The sequence below is a fragment of the Poromitra crassiceps genome, assembly GCF_964638095.1.
Source record: "Poromitra crassiceps genome assembly, chromosome: 15".
Taxonomy (NCBI): Eukaryota; Metazoa; Chordata; class Actinopteri; order Beryciformes; family Melamphaidae; genus Poromitra; species Poromitra crassiceps.
The window spans coordinates 7,119,414-7,126,751 of record NC_139634.1 but is presented as its reverse complement, the minus strand read 5'-3'; the positions used below and the strand labels follow the sequence as shown (position 1 = coordinate 7,126,751).

The 7,338-nt window shown below is 43.9% G+C and overlaps 1 pseudogene across 1 annotated transcript; it reads right to left on the bottom strand.

Annotated features, from left to right (window-relative positions):
* LOC310790678 lies at positions 1–7,077 on the bottom strand (annotated as a pseudogene). The gene is made up of 8 exons (XR_014553924.1): positions 7,030–7,077; positions 6,713–6,763; positions 6,459–6,569; positions 6,075–6,204; positions 3,168–3,280; positions 2,897–2,983; positions 2,714–2,760; positions 1–1,650 (listed from the first exon to the last, which is right to left on the bottom strand). The product of XR_014553924.1 is annotated as an uncharacterized misc_RNA (transcript).
* Positions 7,078–7,338: the final 261 nt, after the last annotated feature.

Genomic DNA, 7,338 nt, shown 5'->3' with positions numbered 1-7,338 from the left:
GGTTTCACATACATACAGTACATTAGCGTTGAATACATAATCCACAAAGCGTTTTTTTCTGTTGGTTGAAATTAAGTTTCTTCTAATGACATGATACATTTCAATGGGTTTGCTTATCAAGTGATAGTTTGAGGACAAAGAGAGGCTAATACAATACATAGTCAAAACCATATTCACAAAGTGTAGAAATAACAAATCTTCTGTTCAAAAGGCTATTGTTATGATCGTGTCGAGTTTCTCCAAATCAGGCTGATAAAAAAATGTATCGCAGTGTTCCCATTCCTTTATGAAGCAGTAATAGTAGTACAAAATTAAACACATAATTTGCACTGGACAACACAAAAAGGACAATTAACACTTCCACATAATATGCTCTGGAAAAAAGCTGAAATTACTGAACGCAATTTGTATAAATGTAAAAAAAAAAAAAAAAAAAAAATCATGAGTGATGAGAAGCAGGCAATATAAACTATGATGTTAAAGCTGAGTAACTGAATGTCACAACTCAAAGGGGAGAGAGGAAAAAGGAGCAGGATCCACTCTCCAGTGAGCATTGAACCACAAACTATGAAGGAATACACTCTCTTTCCTATGATTTGATTGTGAGTAATCCCTATGCATGCATCTCTGTCAAACAGGATAACATACTTCCTCAATAGGAGTGAGTTCAGTCGTTTATTATGAGAGGATGGAGACAATGTACAGTGAAAACATAATCCATAGCTGATTTAATTCCCACACACTCGGAGAGAAATGTCCTACTCAACATCTTCTTGCACATGCATGATGCACACCAATGTGTTTGGAGCAGTGGAGCTATTTGTTGCTTTCTTCACCTTTGCCAGTGGGCTCACAGAGGTCTCTTTTCTGCATCATGGCGTACGGAAAGGCTGCAACATCACAGCTGGTGTAGTCCAGTTTCTTGGGGACCTCCGTGAGCGCACCGCAGTTGCTGAAGTCTAGTTTCTTGGGGACCTCCGTGAGCCCGCCGCAGTTGCTGAAGTCTAGTTTCTTGGGGACCTCTGTGAGCCCACCGCAGTTGCTGAAGTCTAGTTTCTTGGGGACCTCTGTGAGCCCGCCGCAGATGCTGAAGTCTAGTTTCTTGGCACCATCGCAGCTGGCGTACTCCAGCTTCTTGAGCCGAGCTAGACTCTTTATGCTGCCGGGGGGCCGGCCGGGGCTGACCTTATAGCCCGCCGCTTTGGTGGTGCCGAGGGGCCGCCCCGGGCTCGTTTTGAACCCGGCTGCTTTAGTGGTACCGAGCGGACGTCCGGTGCTGGTGCGGTAGCCAGCTAACTTTGTGGTCCCCGATGGCCTCCCTCTCCTGCCAGACTTCACAATGCCCTTCTTCTTCTTGGAGCCCTCAGGGCCCGTAGCCTCGTCACCGCCGGCTCTGATCCTCACCGTCTGGGCCTGAAACTCGTTCTGGGTCTCTTGCATTTGACATAGCATGGGTTTATGATGCATGCCAGGAGGCAAGGGGGGCAGGCTGGAAAGGGCCAGGTGTAAAGTTGGGTTTGGGGGAGAGGGGTAGAATTTACTGGCCTGTGTGCTACATAAGTCAAAGTGGCTGGAGGGATGCTGACAGTCCTCTGCCAATCCACCCATGCAATAGTCACTGCTGCTACTGGTCACCTGGTGCATCATTTTCTGTTGGGGTGCAGAAACACAAACGTTAAGTGGATGGAAGAGAGAGAAACACATGTAAATAGGAATCGCCTCTACACCTACAGTATGTGCCTGCCTAGTCACACAAAGAAACCGTAAGGAGGCATTTTCTGAATTGCTTACTTTTGGTGGGGCTAATGTAGCCTTTAGCGTTGCAGCACAAAACAATGCAATCGGTGCAGACAAAACGAGGCAGAAAATAAGTTATTGTTTGCAAGGAAATGTGACAAATACTGAAATTAAATTATGCATGTTGCCCCAAAAATGTGAGGCTATTTTAAGCACATACAATTAATAGTTCGTACCTCATTTGTAGGCGGATCATGGGATGCTAAGGGTTAAAATCGAATCGCATACATTTTCCTTCTTTGTCAGGCAAAACATCTTCACAACGGCTCGGGCAAACTACGCCGTGGTGTCCATGGATGTTGTCTTGAAGCAGGGTTACGATTTGCGATGGCTATTTGGTGCGTATTTAATCCTTTTTTAGCAGAGGTTTAGATGAGAGGTAGCCATTTTCGTCTGGGGGAAAAAAAATAATAAAATAGAAGAATGGACCGCGCATGCGCCTAGCGGCCTCCAGGAAAAGGAGCAGCTTCTTTGAAGGGTAGTGTTTATAGATTATCGATGTAATAAACAAACAAATATTGGTGCATTACCTGAATCATAGGTGTCAAATGTATTTTTCGCAACCAGCATGATTTCATGTTAAACAAAACTGCATCTTTACAGCAAAGTGTCAAATCTATCAACAGAGATAGGATTCAAATTTGACCCAACAATCAACATTTTATTTGTCATAATCTGAATAACAACAAAGGGGCATTCTCTTTTATTTTTATTTTTTATACATTAATATGAACTTGACAATAGATACTGTCTGAATAGCAATTGCAGTGATATACCGTAATAGCAATGTACATTTTTAAGCAGATCCCCCTTGGTCTTCTCCCATCCAACCCGGGTTTAAATCCACAGGATTTAGGATTCCCTGATGAGCTTGGTGATCTTCTGAATCTTGGTTTTTGTGGACATGTCCGCGTACTTGTCCCCGATGGCGACTATCATGCCGCCCAGGATGGCAGGATCGGACTGTGAAAGAGAGGAGGATACTTATATGATTAGCTTACTGCTAAGTCAATGGGTATCAGATTTTCATTCCCCTTTATAGACCAAGATGAAGTCACACCCGTCAGGTTTCTTTCTGAGCTCAGGTCTGAATTTGTACCTTAGTCTCCAGCTTGATAGTTTCACCCTTCTGCAGGAAACCCTTGAGAGCAACTTTCAGGTCGGCCAGACTAGCTTCATCCAAAGACTGAAACGGATACAAAAATAACTGGTCAATATATTTCAAGTTTAAACAGAATAAAATGAATAACTTGGCCATGGCGGATACATAATAGGGGTCGTTTAATATGATGTGACACTTTGTAGCAGGAGGTGCGTGCAGGAGTGTGTTTACACTCGTACGCCACATGTCATGGCCATCTGTTTCCTACCTGAGCAGTAGTGACCGAGCAGATGACCTCTCCACGGTGGGCACTCATCATCTTTGCAAAGGCAGAGATGACACCACCGGTTACAGGCAGACGACCATTGTCAGCCAAAACCTCTGCACAACAACAACAATTAGACACACTGTGTTTATGTTTGGGAGCATGTTCACATTTAAACATTTGCTACTTTTTTTTTTCTCTGGAAAAAAGATGGGTCTCTCGAGTAGTAATAATCTAGTGTTATACCGTGTACCAGCACTTGTACATAATTTAAAAAAAAAAAAAAAAAATTAAATTAAATGAAGTAATTGTGATTTTATCTGAACTGGTTCTCATAGGTTTCACTTACATAAATGTCGATTCTAAACTGAATTCTGGAATTTATGGATTCATCTTTTTTAAACTAACGTTCTCCCATATCACCAAGGCTGTGCTGAACACCTGCAGCATTCAAACCTAAAGCCCGGTTCAGGCAGCCTGTTGAAGCCGGGATCGTTGCGGCGTTATTACGCCTCGCCGTCCTGTATAAAAGTCACGAGTACGGAATGGGGGGTCATTTTCGTCGTTCAAATCTATAACTCCCTATAGGAATATTATAACCTAGTGATAGGCTAATGGCATGCAGAAGATGAAAATACCATATGATAACGTTCAATTACTTACTATTGAGTGCCACTATCGCAGTATTAGGCCTATAGGATCAATTGTCGCTACGGCCATTACCTCAAAACCATCCACAATGTTATAATAATACTAGGCCTACTTATAGCCTAACGTATTATTTTTATTTCCCTCGGCAGCAGGTAGAACGATAGAATGTCTCACCTCTTTTACTTATATAAAAGCACTTAACTCATTGAGTGCCAGCCACTTTTGGAGAACGGATGCTCCCAGTGCCAGAGTTTCAGAGCGTTTTCAGTGATTTCTCGAGGCCCACAGAATATTGTGTGATATTACTATGTAAACACTGAACACGCACAAAGAACGATGAGACTCTATTCTATCATCTGCAAAAAAAAGTTTATTGATCCCATTTTCCGTTCTTTAGTTATGAGCCGGAGAAGATAGGCTGTTTTGAGCAAAAAGACACTTTTCAAATTAGAAGCTGAGTTATTCCGCCTTTTGTGAAATGCAGCATTTCAAGCACATTCACTGAGTCATCTGGTGGGCATCGGATATTCTGGCTTGCGTTTGTCAATCCTGTCCTGCTGCCTGGGTCTGTCTGGGTGTTGTGTGTGTGCTGCTCTGCGTGCCCCCTCCCCCCCCCCCCCCCCCCGCCCCGCCTCGCCTCGCCTCAACTGCACACTCCTCCTCCTGTCTGTGGTGGCTCTCTGCTGAGTTTGCTGTGCGCACAGTGAAGGGTGCTAGACATCCTGCTTTTTTACAGCGTTCCGCGTGTGTTTGTCACCGGCAACGATGCTTCCAGTTGGGAATAATAACAACTCCACGGTGTGGATGTGCGGATTTGCTGTCGCAACCGACACGGAGCTGCTCAATTGTGGGAGCAGATTGGCTGCTGCAGGCACAGCTGCAGTAACGTGCTTCAGCATATCGATGCATACGGATGCGATGCGATTTCCGTTTCCATAACGACTTCTTCTTTGTTTTTTCCTTGCCTTTCTGTTATGTGGAGAGCACTGTCGCCACCTAAGGGTTCTGTAAAATAGGTTAGACACATCCAATAGCTATAATATTTGTACATCAGAGGCAGAAGGCTTTGATCGACGCCCCACCGTCAAAAAACGCAATTGACGAACATGTCCGTCCTTGGCACTCTACGTTACTAATTGAAATGACGAACATGTCCGTCCTTGGCACTCAATGAGTTAAAGTGCCGTCTGTGTAAAAATGCAACACTGGCTTATTTGCAGGCCTTCAGAATGGCCATATTGCCGCTCTCTGTGTAAAAGTGGTATAAATTGACTGTATATTGCAGCTCTCTGTGTAAAAGTGGTATAAATTGACTGCGGGGCATCTGGGTAGTGTCGAGGTAAAAGCACTCACCTACCACCGCAGAGACCCGGGTTCAATTCCCGGCAGCGGTACTTCCGGCTTGGTCAGACGTTCCTACAGACACAATTGGCCGTGTCTGCAGGTGGGAAGCCGGTGGGGTATGCGTCCTGGTCGCTGCACCAGCAGCACCTCCTCTGGTCGGGAGGGGAAATGGGGGAATAGCATGATCCTCCCACGCACTACATCCTGCCAGTGAAACACCTCACTGTCAGGTGAGAAGAAGTGGCTGGCAACTGCATGTATCAGAGGAAGCATGTGCTAGTCTACAACTCTCCCCAGATCGGCAGAGGGGGTCCGGGACAGCAGGGGGAATTAGCAAAGTACAACTGGGTAGAAAATGGGAGAAAAACCGAGAAGAGGGGGGAAAAAGGCCTAGATTGATAGGTTGACTGCAAACTACAGGCTTTGTTGACAGACAAGAGAAGAAAATACATATTGGTGAGATTCTGGGAGAAAAGGGAAGCAAGTTCACTATGTTTCTATTTTTATTTTTAATTGTGCACTTTTTAAATTGACCTTGGCTTGAATACTGACTTTTGGTGAGAATGCAAATAGTAAAATGTGAATGATCCAAATACTATTACTAGTAAGATTTCTAATTTAGATTCATTCATGATCTTAAACACATCTGTAATGGTTTAGGAGAAAATTGAAGGTAACAAAATAAGGAAGGGTCAGTCAGTCTGAACCCAATGAGCTCCATTACCTAAAAACTAAAAGGCCCAAATAAATTATTTTAAGATAGTTTTTGCAACAGTCAATAGACTAACATTAGTGTCCTCGAGTGCCCAAATGTTTGAATTACAAAGTGATTAGAAAGTCATAATGCAGCTCCAGCATCTCCACTTTCTAAAGCAGTGACCCAAAACCACTTAGCCCTGACCACTGCTGACTCACTGATGAGGTTGACGATGATGGGAGACATCTTAGCTTTGACCAGAAGATCAGTGAACGTCTTATGTTTGATGCTGCGCTTCACATGGGGATTCATTACGATGCCTCTCAGTTTGGGGTCCTTGATCATGACCTGAGGGAGAAAATGGCACACTGAGTTAATGTCCTTGATGTCATGAAGGTCAGTCTGTCTGAAACGGCTTGGATTTACAAAATATTAAATCTTCTTATGTATGAGACCAGATAACAATTTGGGGCATTGCTTTCATTCCTCAGATAGCCCATTTAGACTTCTTATCATCCAGTCATCATGCATTAGGAAATTACATTTACCAGCATGACTTATAATCAGTAAACTGCAGTTATGAGCTAGCTTGTGTGACTTACAGACACTGTGACCAGCTCCTGCTCCACCTGCTCCAGATTCTTCTGCTTGCTGGCAGCTGAGAAGAGAGCGGTGGCATAGCGGCCCTCCACTCCATACACATCGATGGGAGGCTGAAGGGAGTGAGAGAGACAGATATGGAGAAAGCAGACAGGTGAACTGTATTATTCGCAAAGTTGTTTATAGAAACTGTAACGTACGTTACAGCCAGGGACCAGGGTGTGGGAGAAAAATAAACGTTATGCAGCATACTTACTCTGATCAGTTTTGATACAGGTCTGATGACAGACGTGCTGAAGTGGCGGGCCTGGAGAAAGGAAAATGTGTCATTACACAAAACAGAGACCACAACTTAGCTCGCTAAACATGGACTGACTGACTGACAGCTAGCTGGTTAGCTAACATGTTAGCAGTCATTCAAGCGCAATGCCTCCTGAACACTTGATAGATATTTAGCGTTGCTTCCACGTCTCGAAAAGGAATTAAAGAATGCACTTGAGTTTATTACACTAAACGTGTTCGAGTGTGAGCTATTTACAAAGATGAAATGACCAAAATCATTGAACGTCTTACCTGCTGTCCTAGCATGTGTGCTGCCATTTTCTCCTACAGCTGTCTAGGGTAGAACGTAATGCGCATGTGCGTTTCAGAGTGACACTTCTTCTTCTTTTGTGTTTACTGGCGGTTGGTTGGCATCCAAAGTGTTGCATTACCGCCAACTACTGGATTCAAACTGAACTGAACTCAAATCAAATCAAATCAAATCAAATCAAATCAAATACCACCCATTTCCCATTCTACTACAACTCTCTACTTCTCAGATGTTTGAGAGAGCCTAAAAGCTTCTCTCAACAACTTATGCACACAATCTCCAGAAACACC